The sequence below is a fragment of the Podarcis gaigeae genome (genome assembly GCF_964106915.1).
Source record: "Podarcis gaigeae genome assembly, chromosome: 17".
Taxonomy (NCBI): domain Eukaryota; kingdom Metazoa; phylum Chordata; class Lepidosauria; order Squamata; family Lacertidae; genus Podarcis; species Podarcis gaigeae.
Window position 1 is genome coordinate 16,492,257 of NC_139694.1, and position 22,835 is coordinate 16,515,091.

General features: G+C 41.8%; 1 protein-coding gene across 6 annotated transcripts in view; it reads right to left on the reverse strand.

The window, feature by feature from the left end:
• Window positions 1–22,835, reverse strand: part of LINGO2 (leucine rich repeat and Ig domain containing 2) — a 536,253-nt gene that overhangs the window by 175,367 nt on the left and 338,051 nt on the right. The gene's annotated exons all lie outside the window — the stretch shown is intronic.

Consider the following 22,835-nt stretch of genomic DNA (forward strand, 5'->3'; position numbering starts at 1 on the left):
ATTCTTAAGTAGACCGGACAAAGCACATGAGAGTTTGCTATCTGGAACAGCCTTGCGTTCATGCGCTTATGTGCTAAAGACAACTTGAAGAGAGAGACTGTACAGAAGTGTTTATACGCTAATGCTAGAAGTCTCCAAGCCAAGATGGATGAATGCTTGGTCTTAGAGGATGGTTTTGATATAGTGATCATAACAGAAACCTGGTGGAAAGAAGGGAACTAGTAGGACTTGATTATCTAAGGATATAGACTCTATAGGAAGAACAAAGAAGGGCAGCTGATAAGGAGAAGGGAGGTGGTGTTAACTATGTATATCAAAGAAGGCATTGAGTCCAGCAAGATAGAAATCCAAAAAGAGGTAGGCTCCTCCACAAAATTGTTGTGGGTGGCCATACCGGGCCCCAAGAGTACTTTAGTGCTGAAAACATGCTATTGTCCCCCTGATTAAAATGCTTGGGGAGATCTTGAGATAAGACTTGAGATAATCAAGGAAACATCCAAATGAGAAAATTTAGAAATGGGCGACTTGTAAATTTCCAATTGACCAGAAAATCCAACATGGTCACGTTTTATTTCAAAATAGAAAACTTCCCAAAATGAGAGGACTGGAAAATAGGAAGTTGAAAAGTCAAGTCAAGAGAGTCCACACTTCTCGCCAGGCCAGCTCTGTATCCTGCTTGATCTTCTGCCTGGCTGAATTGTACCTGAACCGTGATAAATCATCTTGCTTTCCTGAATGGAGGGAGGTGTACGGGTAGAAACCTATGATGCTAGTCTGCACAAGAGTCACATCCACTGCACTGCCTGTCAGGGGTCCTTTACCTTTTACCCATCCCCCAATGATATGAGAAACCTGGAAGTTTTCCACAGGAATGTGGCCTTCAGATTTACAAAGGTTCCCCAGCCCTAGTATACACTACCAAGACATCCAGGTGTGAGGTGATTCCCATAGCTTGCTATCCTGGTAACTGGCACATAACCACATGTTTCTTTAGAAATGTTAAGAACTTTACCTACTACAAATGTTTAGAAAACTTGTTATCACCACACAAATATTTATCATCATTATCTACATGGAGGTACGAAGCCATCAAGTACCCCGGACAACCTATAAATGAAAATAACTCAACATTCTGTTGCTATGCTATTACAGAGACTGTTTATTTTATTACATTGTAAACTACACAAAGTTGCTGTTGGTACATATTATGTGTGTCAAGGTATTCTGTAACACTAATTGTACATCTTACTATGTTCATCCATGTTATTTGTTTTATGTGTTTCTCATTTTAAAAAATCTTAGTAGGAAGCCCCGTTGCCTGGATTTCTTTTTATTAAAAAAACCCAACAACTTCACAAGCCCCATAAGTCAACACAAGCCCTACAAGAAGATACTGTAGGAAAGTTTTACTCTTAAAAAAACAAAACAAAATCCGGACCGGTCTCATTTTATTTTGCGGCTAAAACATTAGGAGGATGTATAACGCAGGGATTCAGAATCTGGTGAAATATGAGCATATCTATTGAGCTATGGCAGAGATTAATCTTTGTTATGCTCTCAGATCCAAGCAAACTACTTCCCAAAAACCAAACCTAGAAGGAATCTTATTTCCTGTTGTCTCCCCTATTTTCTATTTTCTATTTTCCTATTTCCTCTCTGGAGTTTGTAAGGCAATGAAATCACTTTAGACTGAGAATTGTTTTAACTTCTTTGTTACTGAAAAGAATCTTCTAGCCTCTAACTACTTATTCATCCCCAGGCTAGCCTTCTACTTCTTCTCTCCCTTTATTTACAGGACCCCTTTATGGAAACTGCTGGGAACTTTAGAAACATCTGTAAAACAGGGGAGGGGAAAGACGTCTCCCCTCCTCTTCACATGGGAATGGTGCTTGAGTGTCAGGGACTGGCTGGACACTGATGAGTGATGGTTGGATACTGATGAGGGGGCACCAGGCGAAGGGGGGTTGGAGACTGACTTGGAAAAGGGGATCAGTGATCTTGGGAAGCCTGTAACAGCCAGGAGACAAGAGTCAGAGACAGGAGAAGCTGCAGGATTGGAAAGTGCAGAAGAACAGGTGCAACAGCAACAACAACCCAAGTGACAGTTTAAGAATATCCCTAATGGGAAAGTATGGGCAGATCTTGTGTGCATCTATCACATACAATTCATAGCTGTCAACCATCCCTTATTTGGTGGGAAACTCCCTTATCCCAGCGCCAGGGGCGCCGACTTATAAAAAATATTGGGGGGGCGGGGGCCCATACCGACTTATAAAAAATATTGGGGTGGCCCAAGACCTCCAAACCGCTGCTGCTGGGGGAACGAAAGGGGCGAGCCCCGGGCTGCCCCGACCTTAAGTGAACCTGTGAGGGCCCGCCCTTTGCGGCAGCCGACTGGCTGTCGCCGTGGGCGGTGAATATTAATGAGCTAGGGGGAATCCCCGCTTCTCGCGGGGCTGACGCCAGCCCCGCGAGATTGTTGATGGGTCGAGAGCCCGCAACCCCACCCCCTCTCTAGATCGGGAGTGGCTTTATTTTAACTCATTACTGAATGTATTTTAAAAGGTAACTATCGTCAAACAAGGAAAATAAAAAATACCAACATAATTTTGTGATTTTACAAAGCATAATATAACTAATAATTTTCTTAAATTATTGGGGGGGCAGAGCCCCCCCAAACGAATTTTTGAGGGGGCTCGGGCCCCCTCAGGCCCCATGGAGTCGGCGCCTATGCCCAGCGCCGTGTCCCACTGCTGTCCCTTATTGATGATGCCCCTTAAATTTCCCGGGTTTCAAAGGAAGCAGCTCCTCTCCCTCCCTCCCTGCCAGGGAGGAGGGAGGCTCCAACTGTGTTGCTTGGCTGCATTGCTCACCCAATAAGGAGTCTAAGAACAACTGGGGGTGGAGCTTGCATGCCTTGTGCCGATCAAATTGGCCACGTTGCCTGGGGACTCGCCTTTGCTCAGCGCTTCCCAGCGGAGAGGTGATGGTGGTTTCCCTTGCTGCATCCCCTTTGCCGGGTTGCTGCGCTGTGGGAACCACTGATTGAGGCTTTGTTTGGCTGCTGGCTGGGCTTTCTGCCTTTGGCTTGGAGGGGCTCAGAAATCGAACATACCTGTGCCCGAAAAATCCCTTATTTTGGCTGCTGATCCCTTATTTTCGAGGCTGCTGGTCCCTTATTTTCAAATCTGTAAGTTGAGTTGACAGCTATGATACAATTTCTAATATGTTCAAAATTGGGAAGATAGTTTCCATTGCCTGCCTACATTCAGGAAAATGGTACAGTGGTACCTTGGTTCCCGAATGCCGCAAACCGGTTTCTGATTTGCTCCTGCAGCCAAGAAGCTCCTGCAGCAAATCAGAAGCCGTGCCTTGGTTTTTGAACGGTTTCGGGTGTTGAACGGACTCCTGGAATGGATTAAGTTGAGAACCAAGGTGACACTGTATTGTTACTCAGTTATGGCAATGAGATTGCCCTCCTGCACCCAGTTATGTATTCTTAATCGCATTGAATTAATGGAACTTGAGGTAAATTATTTATTGTCTGTTGGATTGGTGCTCAAGGCTTCTGTTTCTTACTATTCTCATCCATCAGGGGCTTGACATAGTCATGCTTTGGTCTTGGACCTACAGCTATTTTGAAGAAAGTTACAGTAGTCAGCAAGCAAGCGCTAGACATACTTCTTCACACAAGTCAAGGTCAAGCAGCAGGTGAGAAGGGAGTGTATTTTGCAATTGCTTAGCAACATAGGTCTCAGACGGAAGTGATGGGGCTCCTTTATACTCAGTTTCTCTAAATCTCTGTGTTCTAATCCCAAACCATGCAATTTGGTACTGTCAACCCAAACATGTAGCAGCCTCTCAGAGACTCAGACAGAAGGGTAGCATAAACTGGTCTTGAATACTTTAATTGGAGGCATCAGGGATTGAACCAGACACATCTCCCAGCTTCTGCACTCTGAATTTGAAGGCTACACTTGCAGCTTCAACTAGGAACACCAGAGGAATCCAATCTTTGCTAAATCTAGCTAACCTCTTGGCCTCATGTGCTGTCTGGAACTTAGTTATCCTCCATATTTTGTACTTCCCCAATGTTCCGATGCAAGTTTCAGATGAAAACGGTCTCAAAATATGTTATCCAACCCATATTTTGAGAGAAAATTTAGATACATTTTGAGAGTACTTGTTTAGAAATGCATATTTCATTATTACTATATTTAAACATAGGGTTTCATGCATATTTTTTTCTTTGAAATTTCTTAGCAGATTAGTGTGGAATCCGAATGGAATGGATTTATGGATTATTATATGCAAGGCTGGCATAGATAAGATAAAAGACTGATTCATCCATCCTTAAGCTATAAGATGTCATGGTCCAGGATTCAGATATAGGTTTAATAAACACCTATTCAGATGAGGAGAAGCGAGTGAAGGCACTTAAATGATTGTTCATCCTGGCCCTCATATGAAGGAGTCACATGAGAACACATCTGTTAGAATCTTGCACAGAAACACCATCAATAGCTCATTCCTGTCACATTTTCCATTCTGATTATGATGATGAATTAGATTTTTGTTTCTCCCCTCTTCCTAAGGGTACCCAGGGCAGCAACTTATATACTGCTTGATTGTAACCAAACCTCTAAGTGGCTTACAAGAAATATTATAATTGTCAATTTTTTTAATAAATAAGAAATAAGTATCTATTATCTGAGACTCTGTCAACCTGTCTGTCTCTGCTCTGCCCTCTTCATACCTATCCTGGTCCTTGGAGAGGGGAGGGGAGCTGTTCACAGCAGGAGGGGGAGACCTACTGGCTTCTTCAGCAGTCTGCCTGATCGCTATCTCTTCACCCTCTTCCTCTCCGGCTTCCGCTTTTCTGATTCTGGGATGCTCTCTGCCACAGCCTCTTCCTGCTCACCAACCCCTGTTGCCTCTTCTGACACCTCCTCCCCCAGTCTGCTCCCTCTTCTTCCTCTGACCACTCATGGTCATCCCACCGCCAATCTGAGCCTTCTTCCCTTGTGGGTTCCCTTAGCTCAGGCATAGGCAAACTCAGCCTTCCAGATGTTTTGGGACTGCAACTCCCATCCTCCCCGACCACTGGTCCTGTTAGCTAGGGATGATGGGAGTTGTAGTCCCAAAACATATGGAAAGCTGAGTTTGCCTATGCCTGTCTTAGCTGGTGTCTCCCCCCCCCCCCCCGCATCCAGCCAGTCTGTGACAATCAACCTCTCTGAGAAAGTGAGATATCTGAGAAAGTGAGATCTAATGAATCCTACAGCCCCTAGGATGCACTCATAGGGAACATAGCATTGCAACATTGAAAGAAGCATCTAAAGACACATTTCCATGCCGATTTAAAATCATGGACTAATGCAGAAACAGAATGGTCTGATGAATGAGAATGTGTGAAAATTAAATGGACCAGAAATAGAAGGAGTTGGCCATCCCTAGGGCCAAGTCATGCACTATAGATAATACAAAAAGAACTAGTAAATTATGCATTGTATAAAGGGGGGGGGGAATGTATTTGCTGTCATTAATTCCCTAAATGGATAATTTCAGGGTGATATGAGGGGAAATTAATAATTTTAATTGATTCTTACATAGTAAATGTGTGCTGTTGTGAACCGTGAAAGAACAAGCCACATTCCAGGCATTTTCAAATAATCCAGAGGCGGCATTTGCTTCACTGAGCACAATGGGAAGATCACCATATCTCAAAGAGTTAGTTGCACTATCTATAAAAGCTGAAATTCCCCGAACTCCTCAACTGAAAACAATTAGCGGTGTAATAATGAAGGCATGCTTTTCACAATTACTATGGGATAATCACCAGGCTTGTTTTGTGACTGATGAAGAAAGATGCTGAATGGAAATTTAATCACTGGTTTCCTATCCTAGAGTGAGATGCCTAACGAGATCACATAATTACAGCCAAATGGATTTATATCTTTGGCTGATGCACAGTCATGATTACCTAAGGAAGGAAGCAGAATTTCATAAATCCAAAAATCAATAAGGGATGCTTTCAACATGTAAAGACAGACTTGTACATGATGCCTTGGGAAAGCATAAACATACTGCTCAGAGAATCAGCTCTGTTATGCTGGGAAGAAAAGACAAGTTGTCATGCATGCATGCATTTATATGTCTATAAATGGTGGTGCAGGGAGCAATATGCATTAAAAAAATGAGGTTGACATATGCTATGTAAACTAGGGGTGCACACTGGCACCCCAATATTTGTCTTGTACTTATGCTTTAAAAAAAACCCAGTTGCTCTGTGCTCTGTCCGCTTCGATCTATGATTGGTTTCTGAGCCACTCTGTGTAAAACAAAGCTATGTGTTGCTCTTCCTCTCTTACGGTATAGGGAATCTGAAAAAAACAGCTACAGCCTTTTACCCTTTCAACAGCAGTAGGTGAAATTGACAGGACTAGTGCTCCTGCCAGAGTGGATTACACCTGCCAGATTGAAGGTCCAGGATTTTTGTGTGTGCAGGAAGGAAAAGGGATTAATTTTCTCTGCAATCCATATTAGGGCTGGCAAATTGGCACCAGCCACTTGGTTTTCGCCTACCTCATAGCAATCGTCACAACTTTTTAAGGTTTGGTAGTTAGGCACTGGAATAGCGATGTGGGGGGGGGAGGGGAGTTGCGGCCATCACCTGCCCCTCCATGCATAAGGGTATTCGGTTAAAGGAATCCGGGGTGTGTGGATCTTGTTTGAAGCCCGGGGAGGGGCTAGGGCCATGCCACGACCCCAGCGGGAACCCAGGGGGGCTCAAGTCAATCCACATTGATGGGGCTCCCCCTACAGGTGGTTTACCCTTCCAGACTTTCTGCAAGGTGGGCAGAAGTCAGATATTGTCTGTTTATGCCAGTGCCTAAGCCAATACCGCTCACATTCTGTAACCAATAAAGTTGTGGCCTAAATTTTGCCCATTAACATCAACCTAAATTCTGTGTCCTTATGTCTTTATTCCCCTGGGGGTGGCTTGGGGGGGTCTTGAAGTGCAAAAGGGATTCATTTTTGTCTGCAATCCATATTAGGGCAATACCTTTATTAGGCCAACAAGAACTCAAAACAACAACAACAACAAAACCGTATTAATTTAACATTTTTAGGGAGGAGTAAGGGTGTGTCTTTTTCGCTTTCTTAAAATAAGTAAGAAGCGGTCATGTTGCGTGTATTCCTGCTTGCACATTTTTTATATATTTAAAGAAAAAAGCCTTAGCAGCTGAGCTTTCAGAGGATGCTTATGTCAGGAAAGGACACCCTCCAAAAGTCATATCAAAGTGAGTCTGTCCTTAATGCTGTCTGTAGAGTCCCATATCTGGCCTATGCCTGGTTCTCTTCCCACTTTAATCAACCTTTGTTGGCTACAGATTGTTGGGATGAAACCATGAAAGGCAAGCAGGACAAGATGGTGAGATACAGTATATGGATCATGGCCACTGGTGGAGGAAGAGGAGTGCGGGAGGAGCGTACCGCCCCTGGCAGCGTGATCCTGGCAGGGTGCCATTGCAGCTACCCCCTGCCCGCGCTGGGTGCCCCGCCCCTGAAGGCAGCGCACCCCATCCCCAGGATGTGCGTCAGCCCTGCTCCGCCTGCTCTCCGCCCCCCCCCCCAGTGCTGGAGCATGAAGCTCCGCCACTGATCATGGCCTCCAGTTTTACAGGTTAGAATTCATTGTACTGATTTATGTTGTTCCCATGTCCTGCTTGCAGACTCCCCATAGGCCAGAACAGGACCTTTGACGGGCCTTTGGCCTAAACCATCAGGACTCTTCTTACGTATAATATAGGTAATTTGGTGTGCATTTATGCTTGTCTGTTGAGCACTTTGCACCAGCATAGCGGATTATTTCGTTTCTGCAGACTCAGATCTGATATCTAAGGCTTCCAAGTTTATTCCCTTTAATGTCTCTTGGAAAACAAGAGCTGGAAACACACGCACTAATAGCATCTGTCTTCAAGGATCTCCAGATGGGGGGTATTAAAAAAAGAAGCAGCACAATGCAGGTGCATAAGAATAGTGCAAATATAAAGTGTGCTCACCTTGGGTGATGCCGTGAATGAATAAACTGACATCTTGTAAGTAAACAGATTTACATAGAGCCATCTCTAAAATCAATGATTTACTCCAATTCCATTCCCAAGAGATGGATATATATATATATATATATATATATATATATATATATATATGCTTTCGTAGATTTTCACGGGTACAGGAATGCAGGTTTTGGTGTCCTCGGGTGTCTTCCCGTGTAAAAGTTGGGGTGTCTAGGCGACGTTTCGACGAGGTCTCACTCGTCATCTTCAGGCTGGTGCTTTCGGCTTCTTGTTACTGGAACAGAGCGGGATCTCAATGTTTGAGTTCCTATAAATACTGTAGAGGGGGTGTGGTGTCTCGCCTCCAATGTTCTGGGCAGAGAGGAAGTTCCCAGGCTAGTGTGCCTTTTCTTCTTTTGTTCCTTAATTACTTGAGAGATACCTTGAGTGATTTCTTGAGTGATATCCTGAGTACCACTTAGGTGGGTCATTAGGTGTGGATTAGTTGCTAAAGTCTTTGTGTCTTGACCTCTTGAACTTTGTGAAGAGTTTTCCTGAGAAGATGGCTGTATTGCACTTAGTTGTGCTTTGGCTTGGCTTCGTGTATAGGGGCGAGCTGTGGTTTTGTGGCTTGTGTCAGCCAGATCTGTGTAGGGATTGCAGGGGGGTGCAGCATCCGGAGGTGCCACCATGGATTGGCTACTGGATGGTGTCAGTAATTCATCTGTGGAGAGGGTCTGGGTTTGGGTCTGGTGTGGTTGATTGGTGTTGGCGTTCTGTGTGCCTCTGGATCTGGTGTCAGTTTTTGTGGGGAGGGCTAATTTCCAGATGTCTGGCAAGCGGGATGTGTCGTCACGCTTGTTCATGTTGTGAGGGTGTTTCTCTATCTCGATGGCTTCCATGATTATTCTCTTGTGGTGATGTTCCGTGTTAAAGAGCAATTTGGAATCTGCAAAATTAATTTCGTGTCCTGTTTCTTTCATGTGTTGGAAAAGAGAGGAAGTTTTTTCTTCTTTTTTGACGGCATTCTTGTGTTCTGCGATACGTGCATTTATTCGTCTGTTTGTTTGTCCAATGTACGTGGCTGGGCAGACTTTGCAGGGTATTTCATAGATCCCTTGGTTTTCCAACTGGATTTTATCCTTGGGGTTTCTGAGGATATTGGCTATTTTTTGGTTGGTGCAAAAGGCTGTTTTGATATTGTGTTTATGGAGGATTTTGCTAATTTTATCTGTAGTGCCCTTGATATAAGGAAGGAGGGCCATGCCATTGTTTTCTTCTGTGTCTTGGAACGCCAACACCAATCAACCACACCAGACCCAAACCCAGACCCTCTCCACAGATGAATTACTGACACCATCCAGTAGCCAATCCATGGTGGCACCTCCGGATGCTGCACCCCCCTGCAATCCCTACACAGATCTGGCTGACACAAGCCACAAAACCACAGCTCGCCCCTATACACGAAGCCAAGCCAAAGCACAACTAAGTGCAATACAGCCATCTTCCCAGGAAAACTCTTCACAAAGTTCAAGAGGTCAAGACACAAAGACTTTAGCAACTAATCCACACCTAATGACCCACCTAAGTGGTACTCAGGATATCACTCAAGAAATCACTCAAGGTATCTCTCAAGTAATTAAGGAACAAAAGAAGAAAAGGCACACTAGCCTGGGAACTTCCTCTCTGCCCAGAACATTGGAGGCGAGACACCACACCCCCTCTACAGTATTTATAGGAACTCAAACATTGAGATCCCGCTCTGTTCCAGTAACAAGAAGCCGAAAGCACCAGCCTGAAGATGACGAGTGAGACCTCGTCGAAACGTCGCCTAGACACCCCAACTTTTACACGGGAAGACACCCGAGGACACCAAAACCTGCATATATATATATATATATATATATATATATAAATAATGACAAGTCTAAAGATGCAGACTACAATCTCACGGGATATGTGCATAATACTATATTGTTGCAAGTCACCTTAAACACACACACATTGGGTAGACTAATCTATTCTTTAAGCTTCCTTCCATTATCACAGCCAATATTTTTGTTGCTGATATGAACGGACTTGGACCATCATTTGCAACAGAAATTCTGTTTTAGAGACAGCTGCTCCCATCTTAATTTTTGGCTTGCGAACTGGAAAGCCATGCCAAAGTCTGCCTCCCAATGGCACAGGAGACCATGATGTGTGAAACTAAGCACTTTGCTTTCTGTAGTTCCCTGCCCCTGCCATGGGCTACGTTGGGTTGGAGAGTATCTTCTGCTTAGGAATTATACAAATCCGGGAACACAACACTTGCTTGCTTGCTGCCCTCCACCCTATTGCTCTTTGGGTCAGTTGGAAAATCAGGGTTCTGCATCACATCGGGTGCCAACGTAAGTAGAAATGGGCATCCCAATTTAGACAGCTACCCTCCAACTCTTGAAGAGTTATATGGATGGTGAGGGGAAAGGGAAATCATACCTAAATAGACTTCTGAGAGAAAGGAAAGGGGAAATTTTTTGTTGGAAAATCATTTAAATGCAATTGATTGTGTAGCCTAGTCTCAGAGGACAAATTCACAAGGGTATTAACAGTGACTACAACATCATCACATACATCCACGGCTATTTGTTGAGCCACATCACAGCCATCATGGGCATCATGTCTGAAAAGACCATCAAAATTCTGAACCTCTTGGAGGTTCAGAAGCAGATCCTAACAGTGCTATCCACCAATCTCAGTGAGTGAGACAAACATGTGCTCTGAAAACAGAAGAGGCACTTTTCGGGAGAGGGAGAGGAGGACCACAGGTGGTGCATAAGGAGGGTCTGAGGTTCAGGCTGTAGCATCTCTGATTGAAATGATCAGCAGGTAGCAGATGATCTGAAAGCCTCCAGAGAGCTGCTGCTGGACAAAGGAGACAACCCTGGGCTAAATGGACAAATAGGCAGGCACATTCCTATGTTTTACATGCCCTTCCCAAATCTTTGCCAGTATCCTAAAAGTTGTAGAAATTTTACAAATAGTTAATAATCTGAAAGCAATATTATTAAAATCTAGTGACAATAAATTTGTGGGAAAATGAAGGTGTATGTATTTATGGATCTGCCAGGTGTTTAAATAAAAATATGTTTAGGGGTACTCTCGTTTTGACTCAAGAAAATCACCATTTTATTGTTCAAATCGGGGAAATAAATACAGTAAATGGTCAAAAGTACAAAGATTCACAAAATGTTTAGGAGTATGCATCCCCCCAGAAAAAAGCACTTGATCTGCCTATGCACTGATGAAGCAGGGATGGGGCAGCATAAGCTGATAGCAGACTTAAATTTGACCATTAAACAAGATTATTTTGTTTACCGCTCACTCAAGTAGTATATCTAATAGTATATCTAAAACATCTGTGGGAACGTCTGACATATGGGTTGAATTTGGCCAAAGCCACTCCTACCTGCCCTATATGAAGAGATGTGAATCTGCTATTTAGGTCCAAATGTATTTAAATTATTATTATTATTATTATTATTATTATTATTATTATTATTATTATTATTATTTACCATCCTGTACCTGAAGATCTCAGGGTGGTTCATTTATGTATATTATTATTATTATTATTAAAACTTTATCATGAAGTTAAAATAACAATCCGAAAGGAAATAGGAAATAAAGAAGAAAACTGTACTAACAAAACCGCAGGTCGCAGACGTTACCTCACAAAATAAATTACATTCTCGAGAGATGGCACAATGAATTAGATGCTACAACAAAACCTGACCAGATACCAAGTGAATACAAAACAAATGCTATGAATACCAAACAAAGCCAACGTGCCTTTGGAACTTCCTCTCCTGAGAACTGAGCCTTCCTCTCCCCAGATGCCTTATAGAAGCATGTCCACCACTCCCAGAGCCGCTGCTCTGCTGCCAAAGGCACCAAGGGTACACAAAGCGAGACTTGCCCAGAAGGCACCATTTTGTGAACCCCTGGAAGTGGGGAGGAAGGAGCAAAGCAGAGAGAAAGTCCCAACTGTGAGTGTATGGTTGAAATCACCTTTGTTAACTGTGCGTAAGGCACCGGTTTACTGTATTCTATTTCAGAACTTTTATAATTTGCCTTTCACCTGAAGGTCCCAGAACAAAGAATGCATCCGTAGTAAACCAAAACGACAACAATACACTAAATAAGATATGACACTGGCAATATAGCTGTTCAGAAAATTGCAAACAGTAAAACCACGAAAGTAGCAGCAGTGAAAATATTCCCGTAACACTTAGTTGTTCTTTGGAGAATGAGGTTTGCCCTTCTCTTCCAGGAACTTCAGCCTAATTTTCTAAAAAAATAAATAAATCTCAAACCACACTGACAAATACGTAACATAACAAAATAAAACCCTAAAATTGGCTCCAACCTTAAAACATCAGCAAGGAAATAATCCTACAGAGTCCTGTTATACAGATCAAATGTCCCTTAGCCTTATTGATGATAAATTTCAGAAAGACCTGAGTGAAGAGGTACATCTACAATATCTGATGAAATAGGAGTAGATATGATTGATGGACATCCAGGACAGTTCCGCAGGGAGGGCGTCAGCACGGAGGGGGCATCACCCAGCAGCAGCACTCAGTGGTTGGACTGGCATATAGGGAGAAGTGCTCTATTAAGTATTTGGAACCTGAACTTGGAAATCGATAGGCAGGCATGATTAGCCAGAAACCCACCAAGTGGCTTTACACAAGCAACTGTTCCCATAATCCATTTGTAAAAAGGGCACACAGAGGTACTACAAAGGTGAATTAAGACTGCAAGGCTCTGTGCACTGAAAATGTGTGACGGCAAAATTGCCTATCAACCTATTTCTAGAAGGGTTTTGCCTGTTGGTGGAATATATTAAGTTCAGGTCAGAACTTGTTTGATGTTTGCAGAGTTTTGATTTTTTTTTGTAGGGGGTTATGATATTTTAGGTTTAATTACTTTAATTTGGTTTAATTACCATAGGTTTAATTAACATCCTTATTATGTTTGTATAGCTTCTTTCATTAGTCCACACATCTTTTAAATAAATGATGGAAGATTGCAATAAATACACCATTTCGTGCTGGTAGTCCACTATATTATGATTACGATTATGATTTCCAACACGGATATGATTATTTGAATGCCCTGGTGTATAATATACAAGGTAATATTATAGTCTAAGGTCCTGATCAGTATGAATGCTGTTTACGTAAGGTCATCCTACATTCAAAAACAGAGCTGCGAACTCCCCAAGGTCTGGATGACTGTGTTTCTAGCATATTCAATCTTACTAGAAACACAACACAACTTTCATCACATGTTTGGAATTTCATAGAGGACCTATGATTTTACCTAGGGCATAACTGTGCTGAAACGGACTTGGAAAGTACCAAAGCCAGTGTGTTGAAGCCCACTGCTTCAACAAAAGAAACTTTCAGCACTGGTACCTTACTCTTTGTGCCACAACGACTGCTTGCAGGTGCATAAATGTCTAGCTCAAGCCTTCCTCCTCCACACCACCACCTGATAGTGGCAGGAACAAAGACTACAGCTCATCAGCACAGCATGATCTGGTGAGCTGGGAGCTGTCCCAAACCTGGAACCACAACATGAGCAGTATGTCACCAGAAAAGTCACAAAAATTCCCACCCACGACTTGCCTCTGACACCTTCACTGTGTATCTTCATTGCGTAGCCTCATATCTTTGTCGTCTTAGTCATGTTCAACTCTCTGTGACCCCATGAACCAGAGCATGCCTTGGAAACTCTCACTTTCTTCTCAAAGCTTCTCCTTTTTTATGTCCATGGAGTTTTCTTGGCAAAATACTGAAGTGGATTGCCAGTTCCTTCTCCAGCTCATATCTTTAGGCGCCAGGCAAAAACCTTCTCCTCCTCCCGCCTTTAGCAAATTAAACAATCTATGGCCTTTGAAATCTATGGGGAAGTTATTGTTACTATGCTATGCATTTTTGTGGTTTTATATTGTAAACCACCCTGTGATCCTCAGATGAAGGGTAGTTTAAATTTATTATTATTATTATTATTATTATTATTATTATTATTATTATTATTATTATCGTCACCACCACCACCATCATCACCATCAGTGCTTTTTTCTGGGGGCATGCAGGGGTACACATACCCCTAAACATTTTGTGAATCTAAGTTTGGCCTCATTGAGGGGCAGTATTTCAATATGAGTAGGAAAATGAGAGTACCCCTAAATATTTTTTTAAAGAAAAAAAGCACTTCTTCTTCTTCTTCTTCTTCTTCTTCTTCTTCTTCTTCTTCTTCTTCTTCTTGTTAATAGATGTTACTGGATCATGTGGCTGTTAATGCTTTTTTGTACTACTTTATGTTGCTTGAAATTATCCTCCTGGTTGAAATGTATCTAGGATGAAATTAAAGTACAGGAAGAACATACCGTGTGGCACTTGGCCACAAGTACAACTGTTTCAGCAATCTGCATGTGCAGGCAGAGAGAAGACTAGTTGTGCCAATCCCACCCTAATACACAGATAAAGCAATATTGGCAAAACCCAAATCTCCCCTTAAGTCTTCCCAGTAATTCTTAAGCAACATGACGAACCCAGTATTAATGATTTTCAAATTACCTCTCCTAATCCCCCAAAGCAAAGATTTGGAAGCAGGTTACAGAAAAGTATATATATTCTGGATATATATGAATGTAATTTATTTCTCTCTTTTTAATAACTTATTATTTTATTTCTTTTCCACAACCAATAATATAGAAAGCACAAGAGCTAACCCTTTTGCCCTCCCTCCAAATTTCCATAATAAATGCAATTATCCCTGCTCCTCTCCAGTTGCTCACTTTTATTTCAGTTCACATAGCATAGAAAACAAACAGAAATCACATACAGGTGGTCCCCCCGGCCCCCGTCTTATGTGGCTTATCGTAGTTCACAGGTTGACTTTCAGAACACTTAATAACTGATTACCAGAAGTGATCAGGTTTCTGTCTCCCTTTTTGAGTCCTATATTATTTGGGATATATCAGACTCAAAGAACCAACATGATTAGCTCTTGTTCATGCATGAAGGGGTCAAGACCACAGAGTAAGATGTTCTGCCAGGTTTAGCTAGGTTACAGCCCCTCAGCTTGGGAGGAAGGGTTACCAAAGCCTTTGTTCGTTTTCTTCCACCATGTGACACCGAACAGGCAACACACCTGGGCTTGAACACTTCAAGCCCAGACCGTGTGCTCAGAAGCATTTGTCTTGTGTTTTGCAAGCCAATTACTTTCTACCTGTGTTCTTGCTGCTGCACATAGAATACACATGAATCTGACCTTTGGAGTTTCTAAGTAAAATATTTAAACTTACTAATGCTGTGGTCCGTTCATTGCAAGAGGAGTAGAAACAGAGGAGTACTGCAATGGGATATTATTCCCACATGATACTGTTGCTTGCTTTTGTGACTTTAATACGCTAATGCAGCGGCTCTCTTACTAGATCTAGGGATCCAGCCAAGTCTTTTCTTAATTACCCCACATGAGTGAACTCTATATCTATATAATTATTTTTTTCTTCCCCACAAATTGCTGTGCTAATTTATGAATACTTATTCTTACCAGATTTTAAACTTAATCCTCTACTCTAGGCATTTTGGGAGGTTTCCATTGTTTATGCTATCATTAAGCAAGAGGTTGTTAACTATTCATAAATTAATTTATTAGAGATGTATTCTATGCCTTCAGGAATGCAACCCAAGAACATTGTTAAAGGGTCAAAATGTAACTCAGATTTCATAATCTTCATACTATGCACCAATTACCACAACTTCTGCATTTTAGTGTGTGTGTGTGTGTGTGTGTGTGTGGTGTACATTGGTTCTATGTGTGTTTTGAATAACGAGACAAATTCAGAGTAATTCAGGTTTGTTTGTCCTTCCTTCCCCAAACGAAAGTACGATAGCAATAACCCTTCCTCTTGAGTTGGATCAAGACCCTCACAAAGCCTTGTGTTATATTGATCGCAATGCGGGGGGTTGGACTAGATGACCTTTGGGTCCCTTCCAATACTTAAGATTCTATGATTCTGTACAGTAGTACTCACTGTTGTGCAATTTATATCTATGTTTTGCTCAGTCCATGGGCTTTGTTAGATCTGAAGCTGTCTAAAATATTGTGTGTAGAGCACTGAAGAGCTGTGGCTTGTTTTTTTGTTTAATCACACCGGTGAAATATTTTTAAGGGGGGGGAAAGCTTCATTTTTGTTTTATAAAAACCCTTCATTGCTCTGCTTTATCCTTCCCCCTCCCCTAAAAAACCCCCACACTCACACATAGAGCTCTTTAGAATTCCACATGCCATTTCCTAAACAGGCTCACACTTTGCAGCTTTACATATTTGTACTAAGTTTCTAAATACACAAACAAGAATAACACTTGACCACCTCAAGGAAGGAAGAGTTCAACACACACATACGCAGAATGAAAGTGACCTGCATTTTGAAGGAAAGTTAATCCCTTTATTTCCTCCACAAAAAGTCCCTGAACCTATTAGATTGCACTTTGGCAGGTTTAATCAACTCTGGAGGGATTCTTGGGCTGCAACTACTTTGGCCAAAAGGAATTTGTAGTTGTTTTTAGATTCTGATACTATAGGGGTTAAGACTTTTAAAAAGCTCCGGTCCACACTTGAGTAAAATCTTTATTTTGCAACCAAAGTTGCAAAAGTATGGTAGACTTTGAGCCCTCCTGAACTCTTCATCAGGCAAGATGTTACACAAAGTAGGGTGGCAAAAAACCTAAAATGCTTCAGCCATGAAGTAGACTCATTTACAAGCGGGAGATCTCCCAAGTGCTACATTTACAAAGTTACACGCCTAGGATTCTGGAAAAAAGAATTAATGGCTACTTAACAACATGAAATAACAATAAAATTACATTTTAGTACAAAATGCAACACAAATCTTAGCACACCAACATATCTGGATCATCCAACAGGGAAAGCTTGGGTGAATGGATGATTTTTAACTTGGTGCCCAACTACCAATAGTGTAGGTGCCTGCCTAACGCCCACTGGGAGCACATTTTCAAGGACAGGTGCCACCACACTGAAGGCCCTGGTCTTAGTGGACATATAAATATTTGTAAATAATTTTTTATTTGATTTTCAAAAATAAATAAAAAAACATACAATAAAAACCAATTCAGAATCCAAATAGGGAGATTGCTCTGAATCTCCTGACCTTCCCTCATCCCTTCCATGGGTCCTATTGATAATATTTTCAACTGCATATCAACACTTCTCCCATTTTTTTGTCTTTCTAAATTATCTGTACATTACATGACATTACAAGTCTGGTTAAAACCCTGACAATGTTTTAACCTGCTTACATGATTTTGTTTATAAATTATAATCTTTCCCCATTCTTTTTAAAAGTTCTTATCTAGTTATTATGTATAACAAAATAACCACAACAAATGTGGTTAAAAATTATTTCTTCCTCTCTCTCTCTCTCTCTCTCTCTCTCTCTCTCTCTCTCTATATCTGGGGGGAGGGCATGTAATTTCACCCTGAATATATATCCAAAAGCAATAGACATTAGGATCTGGAGTCGTCTCTCCTCACATACCGGTACATTTCTGCTTGAGCAAAACCAAAAGTGATAGGCCTGCTTCTTCTACTAGATCCTACCCCTCTGCCAAGTTCCATCACAAATACTCTTATCTGCCCTGCAGCTGACCAGACCATGCTCACTGCTGCAATCGGTTCACTAACATTCCCCTTCAGTGGAGGTTAACAAGGCAAGATAGATTTATAGCTGTTTGTGCTATGGCTCAGAACACCCAAAATGTGCTTTCATAATCACTGCTATTGCTTGTACAGAGCCCTGAATATGGATGTGCTATTTATGCATGAGGTATTATTTCCGGGAAGATCAAGGCTCTCTTTTTTAATACACCAACTAAATTGTATGTTGTTTTTCCAATTAATAAAACACATATATTGCTGCAGAAATGTGCTGTACTTGACAGCGACATTAGTACTCTATAAACACAATGGCTTAAAAATAATAATTTAAAATCACCTTGTTTGACTGACAGTACAAGAACAAGAACAGAAGCCCTCGTACAGCTGTCAGGATGTGACACAAGATTCCTGACAGAGCAATTAATCACGGTGCTTTCTGAGAAAAGCTCTTTGGAGACAGGCACTAATACACATAAACATACATACACATCCTTGCACTGCCCACACAGGAAGGCTGACACAATTGCTGGCTTGCCAAAGCAAGTGAGCATAATGTGAAGTACATCTATTTCCTCAACTGGAATGTAAAGCAAAAGTAGGCTGAAGAAACAATTGGTTTTTGATACATGCTACTAGTAAGTACACTGTTGTACGGCGAAGTACAATTTGTACCATGTGCTTATCAGGAAATTGATAGGTCATATTATTATTATTATTACAGCTGTACCTTGGAAGTTGAATGGAATCCGTTCCGGAAGTCCATTCGACTTCCAGAACGTTCAGAAACCAAGGCACGGCTTCCGATTGGCTGCAGGAAGCTCCTGCAGCCAATAGGAAGCTGCAGAAGCCCCGTCAGACGTCCGGGTTCCAAATAACGTTTGCAAACTGGAACACTCATTTCCGGGTTTGCGGCATTCGGAATCCAAAATGTTTGACTTGTAAAGAGTTTGGGATCTAAGGTACGACTGCATTATTATTATTATATGCTGCCCATCTGACTGGGTTGTCCTAGGCACCCTGAACAGTAAAACATCAACCATTAAAAACTTTCCTGAACCGGGCTGTCTTCAGATGTCTATTAAAAGTTAAATAGGCCTACTGGGGAAAGATATACCACAAAAAGAAAGGAATTTTTCTTTATGCCACAGCAGCCACCAGGATAGCATTTGCCAACAAATGGAAGAGTGATTCAATATCCACCAGGGATGACTGGATATATATATAAAGTAAGTGAATTTATCAAAATGGCAAAGCTAACTGCATATATAAGAATGCAGTCAAATCAAAAACTTAGACAAGAATCGCAATGTTTGGAAGAATATATGCACAAATATTGTTCAAAGAAGAACATGCTGGTATGCCTAGACTAAAGGAACGGGGAGGGGGAGAAATAATAAGAAGATAGACTATACCGTACAAAGCTTAAAATAAAAAAAAAACCTAAAAGAATGCAATATTGGGTACTGAATTCAAAACATATGGAAGTCAAGCTGTAGTGGAGGGAAGTAGCGAGGTGTGGTGATGGGATATCACAGGGGTATGTGTAAATGGTAGTTTGTCTTTGTGTACTTATGTATTTTCTCTGTGTGTTTTGTATTCTTTTTATGCACTATAATAAATAAAATAAAAGTCAAATAGTTGTTTATCTGTTTGACATCGGATGGAAGGGCATTCCATAGGGCAGGTCCCACTACCAAGAAGGCCCTCTGCCTGGCTCCGTCTAGCTTCATGTCTTGCAAAGAGGGAACTACCAGAAGGCCCTTGATGCTGGAACTCAGTGTCTGGGCTGAATGATGGGAGTGGAGACACTCCTTCAGGGCCAAGGCTGTTTAGGGCTTTAAAGGTCAGCAACAACACTTTAAAATGTGCTCAGAAGTGCAGATCTTTCAGGACCGGTGTTATATGGTCCCGGCGGCCACTCCCAGTCACCAGTCTAGCTGTCGCATTCTGGATTAATTGTTGTTTTTGAGTTCCCTTCAAAGGCAGCCCCACATTGCAGTAGTCCAAGTGGGAGATGACCAGAGTATGAACAGGGCACAGGCAGGTACACATCAACCCAGGCCTAAAACACAGTTTCTTGGAAACAACCTTCCCTGATTTTAGCAGAACTCAATTCTAAGTAAATATGCAGGGTTTCACAGCTTAAAGGTCTAATTAAACTCTTAATAGTTTTCAGCAAGCATTTTTTAAAAAGCTATATTCCACAGTCATTTTCTATTCTGCTTGTATTCATAATGATGTTATTTTAAAATGTTCAAAGTTGAAACAGCCCTATTAATCAATGGCTGTATTATCCCACATCTTTGCAAAAGTGTACGGGCAGGGGGGAGAGAAGAAATTCAGACTGATTTGCAATACTAATAAGGTTCCATTGCTGCTTAATTCAGCACATACTCAATTTTTTATTTATTTGGTTTTGAAGTATGAGAATAAGTCTAAAAAAGCATTTAAAAAAAATTCTTCAGAACAAATCTTTGGAGGCAGTGGCCTAAATCCAGCATTTGGAAGACAATAAAAGTCCCATTGGTAGAAAAATGCCTGCATGTCTTCATGCATTATGCCAATGGTGTGCACACAGAAATGGCTCCACCACTTCCTCAGCTGCCAAGGTTGTGTGAAAAGACATGGCCATGGGTAACCACATCTATGGTAGCCACAGATGCAGCCACAGCACTGCCATATCCAATGCAACTCAATGGAGCAAAATTGCAAGAACACCAAAAGCCCACAATGGCTGCAACTGAGAAATTCTGTGGTATCTTACCAGATCCTTGTATTTCCTTGTTCTACATCTTAAAACCAAGAAGTGTAAGAGCAGGACAGGAAACCCAGTTGTATGATATGTCAACCCTACTGAAGAAGGTAACACTGGTTCAAGTGTATAAAAGTAGGGATAGTCAACATGATGTCCTCAATTGTTTTTGACTACAGCTCCCACCAACATGGCCAATGACAAGTGATGATGAGAGTTCTAGCCCATAACGTCAGAAACGACCACTGGTGTAAATAAATCACCACAGTGCATACACTGAATTTGCTACCAAAATAGGTAGTGATGGCTGCTAACTTCTAACAGCTTTAAAAGCTAGATGGAGAATAAAGCTACCACTGACTGCTAGTCTCCTCCAATACTAGAGGCCATGTGCTTCTGTTGCTGGGGAGAAGAAGCAAAGAGTTTTGCTGTGATGGTTCAGTTGGTAGAGTATCTCAGGGCTCTGGCTTTGAGTTCCACATCGGACAAAAGATTCCTGAATTGCAGGGGGTTGGATGAGATGACCCTCGTGGTCCTTTCCAACTCTACAATTATATGATTCTGTGGTTTCTCATGACCTTCCTATTGGCATCTGGTTGGCCACTGTGAGAGCAGACCTTCTTATCAGTATCTGGCTGATAAGTTGGACTAGAGGGGCTCTCATGTTCTCAGGTTATGCTGGTTTAGATTTTTAAGTCCCCACTGCTTTCCTTTACAGGGAATAAGCTTACTCCTTACTGACTGCTCCTTGGCTCCTGCTCTCAACACCCATTAAGTTCCCAAATAATATTTTCAGGTTAACAAGAGGTTGAAGCATAATCTGAAAACTCAGTGGGTAGATCATGTTAGGTGAAGTAAAGTACATTGGCCATTATTGCAATGTCCTCCTTTCCTCAAATATTTGTGACTAACCCACCAGCCGACAGTGTGATTCAGACAGAACTTTGACTGAGATGTTGGATGTCTAGATGTGGCACACGGCATGCTCAAATTGCAATGAGGGAACATGAGCGCTGCGGTTACACATCTTTCCTAACACTGGCTAAACAATTCGAGTGTGTAAAGCATTTACAACAGCCTAATTAAAAAAGATGTGAAAAACCTGTTTTATCACTGCCAAAAAAGCAGAGGGACAGAAGCCCATTTCCTAACCCTCTTTCCCTTATGACATTTTAATTGGGTCATAACAAATTAGAACGTCTTTTTATTGTTGCAAAACTGCACTTAGTTTATAAGCAGCTGCACACAAGAACCCTCGTTTCTTCAGGCACGTAGAGTGAAAATGTGGGGAAGGAGAGAAGTGGAAGGGAGAGGAGAAGCCAAAGTCGGCTGACGATAAGTCATGAAGAAACAAGAAATTCAATTCCTCTGGTTTTTGCTTGCTCAAGAGTAGAGCACATGCTTTGCACACAAAACCCATGGCATTTCCAGATTGATTTGGGAAAGGCTCTTGCCTGACACTCTGGGGAATAGGGCTGGGCAATATATCATTCAAAACCATTTTGAAGTCCATATTTTGATATCAGTTTCATCATTTTTGACCTGACAATGTATCGCAAACCTTTCCGTACAACCTCTCTGGGAGCCGTCCTATATGACATCTGTGACACACATCCAATGGTGCTTTGTGCACACATTAGCAGAGTTCAGCAGGAAACCAGACTGTGCAGGAATGTATCACTATGAATTTCTTTCTTATTCACAGCAAATTAAAACAAAGTAACATGGCTAGTGTGAACAGCATCTCACACATGCGTCCTCTCTGTTGGAGAGAAGAGAACAAAGAGCGGAAGTTCTCCAGTCTGAGTTCCGTTCCCACACATACAAAAATAAGGAATGTAAACAGAGGATCACATGATCCAGCAATGGAGAATGAAAATACTAACAAATGATGTGTGTTAGGACTAGGCGATATATCGTCCAAAACTAGTTTGAAATCCATATCTTGATATCGGTTTCATAATTTTTGACCTGGCAATTTATTGCAAATCATGATGTGTGTGTGTATGTGTGCTATGCAAAAATCATGGGGGAGGGGGGAACCGTGAAGCCAGCCAATGCTTCTCTTGATTCTTGCAGCCCATTAACTCTGCTGGCTCAGCTCTCCCTGCCTCCTGCAGCGGGCAGCAAATCACAAGAGGAGGCGCCGGCAAAAATTGTGATGCAGGAAAAACCGTGAAGCCAGCCAATGCCTCTATGTAGCTCCATCCTTATTTCAGACATTGTGATATATCAGTATATCACCATGTTTAGCTGGTGATATATCACAATGTTGAAAACCAGAT